This window comes from Poromitra crassiceps, assembly GCF_964638095.1.
Source record: "Poromitra crassiceps genome assembly, chromosome: 10".
In the NCBI taxonomy this organism is placed as follows: Eukaryota; Metazoa; Chordata; class Actinopteri; order Beryciformes; family Melamphaidae; genus Poromitra; species Poromitra crassiceps.
The window spans coordinates 40677477-40693199 of NC_139631.1; the positions used below are offsets into that span (position 1 = coordinate 40677477).

Consider the following 15723-nt stretch of genomic DNA (forward strand, 5'->3'; position numbering starts at 1 on the left):
TGTTTTTTCGCTTAAGGGAAACTCCTTTTATTGTAGAATGAAAATTATAATGAAAGATCAGATTGATTGTTGATTTTATTGTAGAATGAAAATTATAATGAAAGATCAGATTGATTGTTGATAGAGAAGGGGAAATAAGGAAGGGAAATAGAGAAAACAAGATTAAAAATAAATAAACTATGAGAAATACATGGCGCATCTGATGCTTATCACAAGTTGCCCAAAGTCATTAAAGACATTAAAATCATTTAAGAAATAAATATTGAGAATGTTACAGAGAGGGAGGGATACGTTACAGATCGAGAAGTTTGGGTCAAATTTCGACCCCCACCTGGAACCATTGACTATCCTGGAACGCATCAACTCATGAGACTAGCCATTCTGATATTGAATGTTCAATCGTCACTGTCACTACACCTCCCTTTATATCGACCCTACACTTCCTACTTTTCTATAGCCTAGCCTACATGTAGCTCAGGGGTGTCCAAACCTTTTTGAATGGGGGCCAGATTAGATCATGTGAAAATACCGGGGGGCCACCCAGCTGCTTCTCCCATCATACGTATTGGTTATTTTTTTTTTAAACACACACACACAAATACTTATGTAGGCTACTCTGGATTTTGTTTACCATCTGAAAACGTTCTACCTAGGTGCTGTTCCTACTTGGTGCTTTTCTACAAACTGTATGATAGTGCTGTCATCAGGTGAATGTAAAAAAAATCTAATTGAACTTGCTTGATTAACCAATACTGTGTGGGCCACATAGTATATTTTGAGAGACAAGCCGAGGGCCACTTAATAGGTCTGCGGGCCGCAATTGGCCCCCGGGCCAGACTTTGCTCAATGCTCTATGACAGAGCATTGTGCTCTTACACCAGCTTGGGTCCCTGTCTTTCAAAGGTCGGTTGACTCACACACAGTCCCATGTCTGTGGAAGATAGCAATTATAACCCCTCTTCCGAAAAAACCTGTTCCACAAGAACACAATGATTATAGACCAGTAGCCCTGACCTCTATTGTAAGTAAATGTTTAGAAAAATTGATGGTGTGGAAGCTGAAGTCAAACATACATGGACAGTTAGATTCTTATCAGTTTGCCTATAAAGACAACCGTGGCACTGATGATGCAATACTTACCATAACACACTCCATCTTGCAACATATTGAAAACCCCAAGGCTTACGCTAGATTGCTGTTTGTAGACTTCAGCTCTGCTTTTAACACTCTGCAGCCACACATCCTTCTCAGTAAACTCAGTCAGATGTCTGTTAACCCATATATCATCAGGTGGTATCACTCATTCTTAACCAACAGGACCCAGCAGGTCCGAGTCAACCAGACACTGTCTGAGCCCAAGGTGATCAACACAGGTGTCCCCCAGGGATGCGTGAGTTCGCCCCCTCTTTTTACAGTGTACACAAATGATTGTAGAAGTATTCATTCAGGAATTTTCATTATTAAATTTTCAGACGACACTGCCATCTTGGGTCTTATAGATACAGACACAGACATTTCGAGTTATAGTCTGGAGGTCGAAAGGTTTGTACAGTGGTGTGAGGACCATCACCTCATTGTAAATACAAAAAAAACAGAGGAAATTATTTTTGATCCAGGGCACCTGGGGGATCATTCCCCAGTGTTAGTCCACAATGCCCAAATTGCCCAGGTCCATTCATACAAATACTTGGGTGTACATATTGATTGTAACCTATCTTGGAATGTCCATGTAAACTCTGTGTGCTCTAGGATCCAGCAGCGACTGTACTTCCTGTGACGACTCAGGGTGTTTGGGGTCGGACAGAGGATTTTGTTATTATTTTATCATGCTGTTATAGAGAGCATTTTTCGTTACGGTATGTCTGCTTGGTTTGGCAACTTACCAGTTAAGCTGAAATCACAAATAAATAGACTGGCTCATACTGCAATGAAAGTGATGGGGGTGAGGGAGCACCCCACCCTTCAAATACTCTTTGAGGAAACTGTAATCAGACAAGCTAGGAAGATCATTGCTGACCCCTCTCATGTCTTGTATTCAGAATACGAACTGCTTCCATCTGGCAGGCGTTACAGAGTCCCAATCAAGAACAAAAAAAGACACCTCAACAGATACAAATACTCTTTCATCCCCATATCAGTCAGTCTCCTAAACTCAGGTCATAGGTAATGTATTGTTGATTGTACTGTAAATTATTGATGTTTGCACCTTGGTTGTGTGTTTGCACATGTCGGCACTGGTGTGCTATGCACTATTGTTTTTTGTTGTTGTTGTTTTTGTTATGGCACTGTGTACCTATGTGGCAGCCTGTATGTCCAAGACAAATTTCCCTCGGGACAAATTAAAATAATCTTGAATCTTGCTCTATGACAGAGCATTGACCATAGAGTGTATGTTGTTGCCACAGGTTCAGGGAAGGATTTATGACATCACTGATGATGTGATGCGACACAGACAGAGCCTACAACATAAATTAAACTATGATGATGTCATAGATATGGTGACATCATCAGTGATGTCAAATCAGTGATGTCAACAATCTAGATATTGCAACATCAGTGTCATCAGTTATGACATCACTGATGATGTCACAATGTCCATGACATCATCAGTTGTGACAGTCCTACTTAAAGCCTCTGCAGGCAGGGGGAGTGGAAGAATCACAACCGCAATGAATACTCGAGGACTCCGCTCTCAGCTGAAGGACAGTGTACCGGTGGCAGGCTTGAGTCCACAGGGGGCTTATGGCGTCCAGGACTCTCTCCGCGGCGGCTTCACCAGTGTGAAGAATGAACTCCTTCCCAGCCACCCACTGGAGCTGTCCGAGAAGAATTTCCAGCTGAGCCAGGATAAGATGAATTTCTCCACACTCAGAAACGTCCAGGGTCTCCACGCTCCACTCAAACTGCAGATGGAGTACAGGGCAGCGAGACAGATCCAGCGTCTGCCGTTCTTGCAGAGTTCTAACCTGGCGTTGGACACGCTGCGAGGGAACGATGAGACCATCGGCTTCGAGGACATCCTCAGCGACCCAGCCCAGAGTGAGATGATGGGCGAGCCACACATGATGCTGGAGTACAAGCTGGGGTTGTTGTGAAAGAGGACGTATACACCCCCAAAATACATAGATAGACACATGCAGTTTTGTCATTTCTAAATGTTATAGCTCAGCCTAAATGATGTGGCTTAATTTGACAGATGACTATATAGCTACTGGTGATAAGAATTGTGATCATACTGACACTTGTTCAACAATAGGCCTACAAAATATGTTTTTCCATTAAAAAAAGACTGCAGTTGTGAAAGAGGACGTATACACCCCCAAAATACATAGATAGACACATGCAGTTTTGTCATTTCTAAATGTTATAGCTCAGCCTAAATGATGTGGCTTAATTTGACAGATGACTATATAGCTACTGGTGATAAGAATTGTGATCATACTGACACTTGTTCAACAATAGGCCTACAAAATATGTTTTTCCATTAAAAAAAGACTGCAGGGAAGGATTTATGACATCACTGATGACAATACAATACTTTTTGTGGTGTGTGTGTGTGTCCCCAACAACAGCATAAACAGCACAGATTTCATTCCAAAGGAGAAATAAAAAAAACACTGAAAATCCTCCATCATTCATATTTGGCAGGAGAAACGGTTGTCTCTATACTGTACCACTCTGATACACTGCTGCCATGCACTCTCAAGGACATCAACAGACTGCAGCGCATCATCCGCTGTGCTGAGAAGGTGATCGGATGCAACCTGCCATGCATTCAGGACCTGCACACCGCCAGGCAGTCTCATAAAATCATGGCCGACCCTCCCACCCCAGTCACAAACTCTTGGCAGCAAAAGACTGAGGTCTAACCCTAACCCACTCCCCCTCAGCAGGAGACTGAGGTCTAACCCTAACCCACTCCCTCTCAGCAGGAGACAGGTCTAACCCTAACCCACTGCCCCTCAGCAGGAGACAGGTCTAACCCTAACCCACTCCCCCTCAGCAGGAGACTGAGGTCTAACCCTAACCCACTCCCTCTCAGCAAGAGACTGAGGTCTAACCCTAACCCACTCCCTCTCAGCAAGAGACTGAGGTCTAACCCTAACCCACTCCGCCTCAGCAGGAGACTGAGGTCTAACCCTAACCCACTCCCCCTCAGCAGGAGACTGAGGTCTAACCCTAACCCACTCCCTCTCAGCAAGAGACTGAGGTCTAACTCTAACCCACTCCCCCTCAGCAGGAGACTGAGGTCTAACCCTAACCCACTCCCTCTCAGCAAGAGACTGAGGTCTAACCCTAACCCACTCCCTCTCAGCAAGAGACTGAGGTCTAACCCTAACCCACTCCCTCTCAGCAAGAGACTGAGGTCTAACCCTAACCCACTCCCTCTCAGCAAGAGACTGAGGTCTAACTCTAACCCACTCCCCCTCAGCAGGAGACTGAGGTCTAACCCTAACCCAACAAGGCCCGAAAGCCGTCTTTCCCAGACCCTACCAATCCCCCCCACCACTACCCCCTGAACACAGTTGAATCCCCCCACTGACATGAAGCCCCCCCCTATCAAACGTCATTTGCACTGGTTCCCAACCTTTTTTGTCTTATGTACCCTGTTTCTCCATGCCAAAAGTACCTCCTCACTCATGCGTGTTGATGATTACAAGTAAATCCATACAAAAGTTGTTTCACTGAACTGCTGGTGCTTGAGTTTTCCCTCTTTTTTCCTTTTGTCACCAGGCCTCCCTAAACCTGAATCTGGAGCGACAGCAACTGGATGTTTTTGAGGCATTTATCAGTAGCATGACAGTGTAACAGTTGACACTTGCCGGGGGAACTAGTTGCGGCGCGCACGTACCATTTTAACAATGGGTTCATGAAATGATTTGGAATATTTTTTTATATATAATTTTGGAGGTAAATTGTAATCCCCAATCTTTCCAAGTACCCCCTGCAAGCTGCTCAAGTACCCCTAGGGGTGCACGTACCCCTGGTTGAGAATCACTGCTTTTCAGCAACAGCAGCTAGACTAACTGCTACCAGAACTTTCTACTCCATTTGATTAGTCTTGCTAACTACACCGTGCACCGCTTGGACTGTAAATATCTATTTAATGCCTATTTCAATCCTGACAATTGCTGACCACTTGATCAAGGAAGTTAAACGAGTAAAACAAAACCCCCCAAAAAGAAGAATACTATTCATAATTTGGGGGGGGGGCGTTTACAGTCAGCCATCATCAAGCAAGTTCTGCTAAAGAGGTCGTTCCGTTATCCGTTATCCGTCTGCAGACTCTGCAGGCGGAGCTGTGACATCTCTGGGGGTGTGGCGTTTATTTGTCATGGTGATCAAATCTCTGTCCGTTCTGGGCATCAGGGAGGAAGAAGGCGTGGTGAGGAGTGGATTGGGGAGAACTCTGGAACGGAGCCTTTGATGTGGGGATCTGGACCATCATGGGCATTGTGGGCAGCAGGAACGGGTGCTATGCCGAATTCTGCATCCCCGACGAGAATTGCATCCCCAGCACATTTTGGGCTGTTTTTAAGCACCAAAGTCGGCCTCTATCAGACAGGACAGACCCGCCCCTGGCCTGGAGGTCACTTGATTTTAAGCGTCAATGTCAGCCTCCATGAGCCAGGACAGACCATGAGGTCACCTCTACCCGGATCAAAGTCAGCATCCAGGACGCAGGGAAGACGCCCACACCCTGCAGCTCAGTCTACACCGATTTAGGCTATTCAAGTCAAAACAGCCCAAAATGTGGTGACATAACATTCATAAACTATTGATGTCAGATCATTTCTCATCATTGATGAACACCCCCAAAGAAGATTATATCATTTTTAAACCGCATGTTGCTCCCACAAGGTGGGGATGCAATTCTTGCCGGGGATGCAGAATTCTACATAACACCAGCAGCAGAAGCCTGGGGGTGCATCAGCCTCAACGCACCTGAAGCCTGACTGTTGGTTGGTGTGCTCCAGCTGCTTCTGGAGGGGTAATCCTCCTCCCCCAGAGATCAAACCAGGCTGGGAGGTGAAGTGACTGTGGACAGGGTAGCTGGGCTGCTGGTGGGGGTGGTACTGCATGGCCTGAAACGCAGACACACCTCTGCTCTGAGAGCTACTGGTGAAACTGACTGGTACAGAGGGGTCAGGAGTGTAGCTGGAGGGATGATGGGCCTGCCCCCCCCCCCCCCATAGGGCTCATGAACCCCCTAACCTCCACTGAGCTGACAATGCTCTGTGCTGAATCGAGGTTGCGTCTGGTAGTGATGTCCCGAGATCACAGGAGTCGGAAACAGCTGTTTGCGTTCTCCTAGCAGCGCACCGGGCTGACTGGGGCTGACTGGACCGCCTTGCATGGTGATGAGGCAGACTGGGTTAGTAGCTGGCTGACGTCAATGTCTGCATGGAGGACTTTCCTGATCTGTATGAAGAACTGGTGTTTCTACTCTTGGAGTCCCTGAAGGTCCTCCTCCAGCTTCATGACCTGTTCTTTAGTTTCCTCTCAACTTAAAGCCCTCCTCTTCAGGTTGTTCTCTACTTCTTTCCTCCTCTTCCTTTCTTCCTCATCCTTCATCTTCTGCTCCACCATATTCTCCTCCTCCTCTTGCCTCTTGTGCTCCCTCTCCTTCATGATGTGCTTATGGAGGGCTCTGGCCACCGTCACCACGCCAATCATCACAAAACAGGTAGAGGCAAACATGGAAGGTGGTTTTTAACAATCAGAAGTGGTGGGCCTTAAATGACAAAAGGTTGAGAATCCCAGCATGTACTGTGGTCCACAGATAACAGTGGAACTATATGATTGATCAAAAATGGTTTCAATTCATGTCAATGAAATAGTGCTGAAGTTGATCAATTCATCAATTTGCTGCGGGGACCCCCTGGAACCCCTGGACGGACGCCCCCGGACCCCACATTGAGAACCACTGCTCTAAACCTCTGGGGAAACAAGTGGAGCAGCAACTGATGACTAGTGAAATTATGACATTATTTGGTCAAAGTGATACATTTTTGCATATCGTTTCCAAATAGATTTCTGCAAGATAAAACTTTGACTCACTCACGTTAAAACTAATCTGATTATAATTTCCATACCCAATTGACGCCCATGGTGTTCAGGTCAAGCATGCGTTAGGATTCTGTGGGGTTGCTGTCTCTTCTAATACATTTTCTGACATTTTTAATCTCATATAATTCTCAGCACAAGGATATTGCAGAATCATACAGAGGGGTTTGCTGAGAGACTGTCCCCATAACAGGAAGGTCACTGGTTTGATGCCTGCGACCACTAATGTGTCCAACAGCCTGAAATACAAAACACAACCAATGATTTCTATTTATGAACTACACTTGAGTTATGTCCTGTTCATTTGTGAGCCAACTTGAATGATATCCAGGGTTCCCATGGGCCCTTGAAATCCTTCAGGGGGCACGGCGATGCAGTGGTAGCACTGCAGCCTCGCACCAAGAAGGTCCTGGGTTCAATTCCCACCTGGGACACTGTGGGCACTGAGGGTGTGTCCCCATTCCCATGTCCTCAGTACCTACGGCCCAGGTGGGGTCATCAAAAAGGGCCTTTTTGTGTGGAGTTGGATGTTCTCCCCGTGCTCCCCTGGGGTTTCCTCCAGATAGGAACCCCCGATAAAAAAAAAACCATGGGCCATTGTCAAAGTCAATTTTATTGTCAATTACAAGACATACAGACAGAGCATCGGAATGCTGTGTCTCTCAATCCACAGTGCATTCAGTATACAGTACAAGTAGGAGACAACATAAATAACACAATAAAATACTAGGATAGAAATACCATAAAACATACAATAAAAATAATATTTCATCAATTAAGTTATATCCGGTGGGGACAAGGCACATAGACAAACACTGTAATAAAAAGTCAGATAATGCAAATAATGTCAGAAAGTGCAAAAGAAAAACATAGACAAACACTGTAATAAAAAGTCAGATAATGCAAATAATGTCAGAAAGTGCAAAAGAAAAAAAAGAAAAAACGAAAGCAGCAGAGTATTGTATAAAGTGACTGGTGCTGCTTGTGGCTGTATGTTCTGAGTTGACTGGGGACAGAGGGAAGAGAGAGGAGAGAGTTTAGCATGTGTTCTTAGTTAACAATCCATACTGGGGGCAGAGGGAAGAGAGGGTAGAGACTATCTCTATATACGAGATGGAATTGGGCCTGGAAAGTCTTTGAAAAGTCCTTCCTTGAAATGGATGTTTAAGAAGGTGTGGGGAACCCTGGATATCAGCCACAGTCCAGCTGCAGACGGGGCGCTCTGACCCAACATGCTGAGGGTGTGATTTTAATGTCGTCCACCAGATGGCGAGCTCAGCCCATATTTCCCAGCTGCATGGTGTTGTGGGAGCAGGTGGCTGGCTGTGCTGTCAGTCGGCTCAGTGTCACTTACACCCTCAGTGTGTCACCCGAGTGAAATGACAGTCTGCCACCTCGGGGTGTGTTTCTGAGCACATTGTTGTGCATGTGTGCATTTACAGAGTGTGTGTTTATAGTGTGTATCATAATTATGTCACATTTCTGGGTGCTGCCCTTCAGCTGAGAAATCAGTCAATATTAACATATTGTCCGTTTATCAATCTGTGCTTAATTATCAGTGTGTGTGTGCTGGGTGTCCGGGTAGTGCAGATTCCCTGTGTAGTGGAGAGCTCTGGTTCCAAGTTTCACTTTGACTTGTCACCATTGGGCATCGGTCAGGATGCAGAAAATATAATGTGTCCAGAAACAGCTTTTGTCCAGGTGAAAATATTTATTTGTCCAGCACACAATATTTTGGGAAATGAGGAAATACACAGGAGAAAACACAGGCGCTGCCCTTAGTCTGGAAGACAAACAGACATGATTAGGAAAAGACAATCAAATAGCCCATGTAAAATTAGGATACATTTCTCCATCTGAACTACAATATACAAACCAAGAATAAGGATATAGGATAAACAGTGTAAAGAATAAGGATATAAAACTAACATTAAACATAACCAACTTACCAGTGCTGTCTGCATCATGCCGCCCCATGCATTGGTGTGGAAGGAATGGAGGAAACTGAGGAGTGTACACTTAAATAGGAGGGAGGGAACTCAGGTGAAATGAATGGGGACAATCAGTGAGGGAACCAACAGGTGAACAAAATAACTAATTAGTGAGGAGTAAAGCTAGGGAAAGAAGTGCACGGGGTAAAGGAAGTGAACTGGGTGAGGAGAGGAAGTGGAAAAACTAAGAATAAAAGGAAAATCATAAAGTTCAGAACACCCTGCCTATACAATACAAGGGTCGCAGGTTCAAGCCCCCGTGTTATGTCCGGCTTGGTGGGGTGTCCATAGGCACAATTGGCCGTATCTGCAATGGCGACCTGGCAGAAGGCACAGGCTTTTGAGGGATAGGGGGTAGGGGATAAAAAAAATACAAAGTTACTTAGAACAAATTAAAACACAAGTTAAAACACAGTTAAAACATAGCAAGACAGACCGAGCAAACAAATCAAAAACAGTCGGAGCAGACAGGCAGGGGATAAGAGTTAGTTTAGGAAGCAGTTGCAGGTGTCAGTGAATATGTCCATGATAGAGTCCTTGAAAGCTGATTTGGAGATGAAATTGTCCAGTTTTAGTGTTTTTTGTAAACCATTCCAGTCTGTGGGCACAGCAGAAAGATGACTGATCGATTACAGAGTGAGTTTTGGGGACTTTCAGCAGGATGATGTGTCCCGTACGCTGCACTATAGTGGCTCCTCTGGTCGGTCGGGGCACCTGTTTGACAGGGAGGGGAACTGGGGGGAATTAGGTGATCCTCCTACGACACGTCTTGCTGGTGAAACTCCTCACTGTCAGGTGAAAATAACCAGTGGTGACTACATATGTATCAGAGGAAGCATTTGCTTGTCTACAACCCTCCCCGTATGCTCTCCCCAGATCGGCAGAAGGGGTGGAGCAACGACACCCTAACAGGGGAATTGGCCAAGTACAATTGGGGGAGAAAAGGTGTGTGTGTGTGTGTGTGTGTGTGTGTGTGTGTGTGTGTGTGTGTGTGTGTGTGTGTGTGTGTGTGTGTGTGTGTGTGTGTGTGTGTGTGTGTGTGTGTGTGTGTGTGTGTGTGTGTGTGTGTGTGTGTGTGTGTGTGTGTGTGTGAGAGAGAGAGAGAGAGAGAGTGATTTCAGTAGGTCATAAGCCAGGCAGGGTGAGCTAACAGGCTGACAAATGGCTGTTCGCTCCATGCCTCAGAGTCTGTCAGAGCTGGAGACAGAGAGCCAGGCTTTATGGACAGAGTCTGTTAGGCTGGTTTCACACCGACGACCCAAGCCTTGCCTATGCCTTGCCTTTACCCACGCTTTTTAATAGGCGTCCGTTTTAGTCAACGAGGCTGTGTACACCGTGCGCCTGAGCGTGAACCCTGCGTGTACCCACGCCTTGCCTATGCCTTGCCGATTTTATCGAATAGGTGTGAGTTCTATTTTGAAGCCGACAAGGCGCGTGCAGGCAGACTTCTTCTGTCAAGCGATGAAAGAAAAACGCACAATATCCGTCGGAAATGGAAAAGTCAACTGAATTTCAAAATAAAATGGAGTTACTACAACATGTTGAGCAGAGAGACAGAGATATTGACGGGTGGCTATCACGTGGGGCTTTCTCCCCGTCGGCAAACAAATCTTCATGAGAGAGAATAGCGACCGAAGAAGCAAGATGGACAATGTTGTTGTGCCAGGCTGCCAGCACATATTCTTGCAAGATCACCTCTCTAAAATGTCCGACTATAGTCAGACCTGGTTATACATATCCAGCATCAATATAACATTAAATATATCCGATTTATTTTACCTAGAGGCTACCCATGACAATTCTGGACAACACGTGAAAAAATACAGTCGGGAGAGAGGAGAGGCGCTTGTGACTCGGCTCCAGGTTCGGCGTGCAAAAGGCGTGCGGTGTGATCGCAAAAGCGTAACAGGTTCACGCCCAGCTCGGCGTAGGCGTGGGTTGAGGCAAGGCAAGGCTTGGGTCGCCGGTGTGAAACCAGCCTTAGAGCTGGAGACAGAGAGCCAGGCTCTATGGACAGACAGTATGTTAGAGCTGGACACAGAGAGCCAGGCTCTATGGACACAGAGTCTGTCAGAGCTGGAGACAGAGTGCCAGGCTCTATGGACAGACAGTATGTTAGAGCTGGAGACAGAGAGCCAGGCTCTATGGACAGAGTCTCTCAGAGCTGGAGACAGAGAGCCAGGCTCTATGGACAGAGTCTGTCAGAGCTGGAGACAGAGAGCCAGGCTCTATGGACACAGAGTCTGTCAGAGCTGGAGACAGAGAGCCAGGCTCTATGGACAGACAGTATGTTAGAGCTGGAGACAGAGAGCCAGGCTCTATGGAGAGAGTCTGTCAGAGCTGGAGACAGAGAGCCAGGCTCTATGGACAGAGTCTGTCAGAGACTCTGTCCATAGAGCCTGGCTCTCTGTCTCCAGCTCTGACAGACTTGAGCTGGTGACAGAGAGCCAGGCTCTATGGACAGAGTCTCTCAGAGCTGGAGACAGAGAGCCAGGCTCTATGGACAGAGTCTGTCAGAGCTGGAGACAGAGAGCCAGGCTTTATGGACAGAGTCTGTCAGAGCTGGAGACAGAGAGCCAGACTCTATGGACAGACAGTATGTTAGAGCTGGAGACAGAGAACCAGGCTCTATGGACAGAGTCTCTCAGAGCTGGAGACAGAGAGCCAGGCTCTATGGACAGAGTCTCTCAGAGGAGACAGAGGCTCTATGGACACAGAGTCTCTCAGAGCTGGAGACAGAGCCACTGAGCCAGGCTCTATGGACAGAAAATCTGTCAGAGCTGGAGACAGAGACACTGAGCAGGCTCTTATGGACACAGACTCTGTCAGAGCTGGAGACAGAGACACTGAGCAGGCTCTTATGGACACAGAGTCTCTCAGAGCTGGAGACAGAGACACTGAGCAGGCTCTTATGGACACAGAGTCTCTCAGAGCTGGAGACAGAGACACTGAGCAGGCTCTTATGGACACAGACTCTGTCAGAGCTGGAGACAGAGATGTCAGGAGATGAGTTAGTGAGCACATTACAGCTGAACTCACTCAAAGTGGCCATGCTCTCTTTCTCTCTCTGGCTGTCTCTGATCTTTTTCTCCTCAAACAGCTAACCCATAGGGTTGTTAAGGAGGCGATTCAATTCATTCATCAGACATTTGGGTGTTAACGATGAATTCCTTCTAGTTGCCATCAACTGAAAAGTATCAACATTCTGTGATACAAAAATTCTGTTAAATTCAAAACTTTGATTAATAGCCATCTAGGAAGTTCATATGCTTTGTGCAACAATTTAGACTGGATCAACTTTGTAGGAGCAGAGTGTTTTCACAATTCAAAATAGTGGAAAAACTGTCATGGCTGAATTGAAAACCAATGGATTTGTCTTGAGCCAGGAAATCTGAGTTTTTATTTGAGGCTTTACGGATAATTAATTGACCAAAGGTTATTTGCTATAGTGCTGATCAGTGTGAGTAGTGGAGGAGAAAGCTATCCACTAAATTACTCCAGGACCAGTTTCATTGTCGGTTTCATTGGTATATATTTTGCTCTTATCTGCTCATTCACTGTCAAATTGAAGCCCACAATATAAAACTAGTATGGGCACGGGCACATCAGCCAATACTTGACCTGCGTCTACTTGATGTCTGTGAGTTTAGTGGGGTTGGGAAAGTCCTGGATCATGGAGTGTTTGTATGCAGGGCACTGACTGAGTACAGTACTGTGTGCACTACAGGGCACTGACTGAGTACAGTACTGTGTGCACTACAGGGCACTGACTGAGTACAGTACTGTGTGCACTACAGGGCACTGACTGAGTACAGTACTGTGTGCACTACAGGGCACTGACTGAGCAGTACTGTGTGTGTGCTACAGGGCACTGACTGAGTACAGTACTGTGTGTGTGCTACAGGGCACTGACTGAGTACAGTACTGTGTGTGTGCTACAGGGCACTGACTGAGTACAGTACTGTGTGTGTGCTACAGGGCACTGTCTGAGTACAGTACTGTGTGTGCTACAGGGCACTGACTGAGTACAGTACTGTGTGTGCTACAGGGCACTGTCTGAGTACAGTACTGTGTGTGCTACAGGGCACTGTCTGAGTACAGTACTGTGTGTGCTACAGGGCACTGACTGAGTACAGTACTGTGTGTGTGCTACAGGGCACTGACTGAGTACAGTACTGTGTGTGCTACAGGGCACTGTCTGAGTACAGTACCGTGTGTGCTACAGGGCACTGACTGAGTACAGTACTGTGTGTGCTACAGGGCACTGACTGAGTACAGTACTGTGTGTGCTACAGGGCACTGTCTGAGTACAGTACTGTGTGTGCTACAGGGCACTGACTGAGTACAGTACTGTGTGTGCTACAGGGCACTGACTGAGTACAGTACTGTGTGTGCTACAGGGCACTGACTGAGTACAGTACTGTGTGTGCTACAGGGCACTGACTGAGTACAGTACTGTGTGTGCTACAGGGCACTGTCTGAGTACAGTACTGTGTGTGCTACAGGGCACTGACTGAGTACAGTACTGTGTGTGCTACAGGGCACTGACTGAGTACAGTACTGTGTGTGCTACAGGGCACTGACTGAGTACAGTACTGTGTGTGTGCTACAGCGTACTGACTGAGTACAGTACCGTGTGCACTACAGCGTACTGACTGAGTACAGTACTGTGTGTGCGCTACAGCAGAGCTAAGGAAACAGGGCTTGAGGACGTACGTGCAAATTGTTTGAGTGACTATCTGTGCACGTGTGTTTGTGTGTGTGTGCGTGTGTGTGTGTGCGTGTGTGCGTGTGTGTGCGTGCGTGCGTGTGTGTGCGTGTGCGTGTGCGTGTGTGTGTGTGTGTGTGGGCGCGCACGCACGCACGTGTGTGTCTCTGTATTTCCATGCAAGTGACAGCTTGCGGCAGTGGCTGACAGCAAATAAACATGTTGCAGTAATTAACCTTGACAGGCCCAATGTGGCGCCAACAGCAGAAACCTGCTAATGACACAATTAATCCATAATTAAGGCATTCTGTCACACCCCACACTCTCACGCACGCACACACACACACACACACACACACACACACACACACACACACACAAAATGGTCACTGCGCATTGTGCGTGTGTGTGTGTGTGTGTGTGTGTGTGTGTGTGTGTGTGTGTGTGTGTGTGTGTGTGTGTGTGTGTGTGTGTGTGTGTGTGTGTGTGTGTGTGTGTGTGAATGAACAGTTTTATGGCACTGACATATATGGCAGCTTATTGCTTTATGGTAGTTTTTCATTATGTGTAAATGTAGTGTGGAGTGAACATTTGTTGAGTCAAATGCTCTCAAAACAAACAACATGGCAACATGATTCCAGGGTTATAATCCGCTCCCATAAGCCACAGCAATATATAAAAGACCAGGAAATTGAATCAGCAGAGTATACTGACTCTACTGTATATCGCTGGAGAGCAAACCGACACAGATGCAGCTTGAGCCACACACTGCACAGCGACTGTGGGCAGAACAGAGCCGAGTTACAGCGGCTAAACTCACACACTGCACAGCGACTGTGGGCAGAACAGAGCTGAGTTACAGCAGCTAAACTCACACACTGCACAGCGACTGGGCAGAACAGAGCCGAGTTACAGCGGCTAAACTCACACACTGCACAGCGACTGTGGGCAGAACAGAGCTGAGTTACAGCGGCTAAACTCACACACTGCACAGCGACTGTGGACAGAACAGAGCTGTTACAGCGGCTAAACTCACACACTGCACAGCGACTGTGGGCAGAACAGAGCCGAGTTACAGCGGCTAAACTCACACACTGCACAGCGACTGGGCAGAACAGAGCCGAGTTACAGCGGCTAAACTCACACACTGCACAGCGACTGTGGGCAGAACAGAGCTGAGTTACAGCGGCTAAACTCACACACTGCACAGCGACTGTGGGCAGAACAGAGCTGTTACAGCGGCTAAACTCACACACTGCACAGCGACTGTGGGCAGAACAGAGCCGAGTTACAGCGGCTAAACTCACACACTGCACAGCGACTGTGGGCAGAACAGAGCTGAGTTAGAGGCTAAACTCACACACTGCACAGCGACTGTGGGCAGAACAGAGCCGAGTTACAGCGGCTAAACTCACACACTGCACAGCGACTGTGGGCAGAACAGAGCTGAGTTACAGCGGCTAAACTCACACACTGCACAGCGACTGTGGGCAGAACAGAGCCGAGTTACAGAGGCTAAACTCACACACTGCACAGCGACTGTGGGCAGAACAGAGCTGAGTTACAGCAGCTAAACTCACACACTGCACAGCGACTGTGGGCAGAACAGAGCTGAGTTACAGCAGCTAAACTCACACACTGCACAGCGACTGTGGGCAGAACAGAGCTGAGTTACAGCGGCTAAACTCACACACTGCACAGCGACTGTGGGCAGAACAGAGCCGAGTTACAGCGGCTAAACTCACACACTGCACAGCGACTGGGCAGAACAGAGCCGAGTTACAGCAGCTAAACTCACACACTGCACAGCGACTGGGCAGAACAGAGCTAAGTATACCTAAACTCACACACTGCACAGCGACTGGGCAGAACAGAGCTAAGTTACAGCGGCTAAACTCACACACTGCACAGTGACTGTGGGCAGAACAGATCAGCTGAGTTACAGCGGCTAAACTC

At 47.2% G+C, this 15723-nt stretch overlaps 2 pseudogenes across 2 annotated transcripts; one reads left to right on the plus strand and one right to left on the minus strand.

Annotated features, from left to right (window-relative positions):
* The first annotated feature begins 2669 nt into the window (after positions 1–2669).
* Positions 2670–3095, plus strand: LOC310783372 (proteasome maturation protein pseudogene; annotated as a pseudogene). The gene has a single exon. The product of its transcript is annotated as a proteasome maturation protein pseudogene (transcript).
* Positions 3096–5326: 2231 nt separating this feature from the next.
* Positions 5327–6678, minus strand: LOC310784447 (G protein pathway suppressor 2-like; annotated as a pseudogene). Its single transcript has 2 exons — positions 5906–6678; positions 5327–5476 (listed from the first exon to the last, which is right to left on the minus strand). The product of its transcript is annotated as a G protein pathway suppressor 2-like (transcript).
* Positions 6679–15723: the final 9045 nt, after the last annotated feature.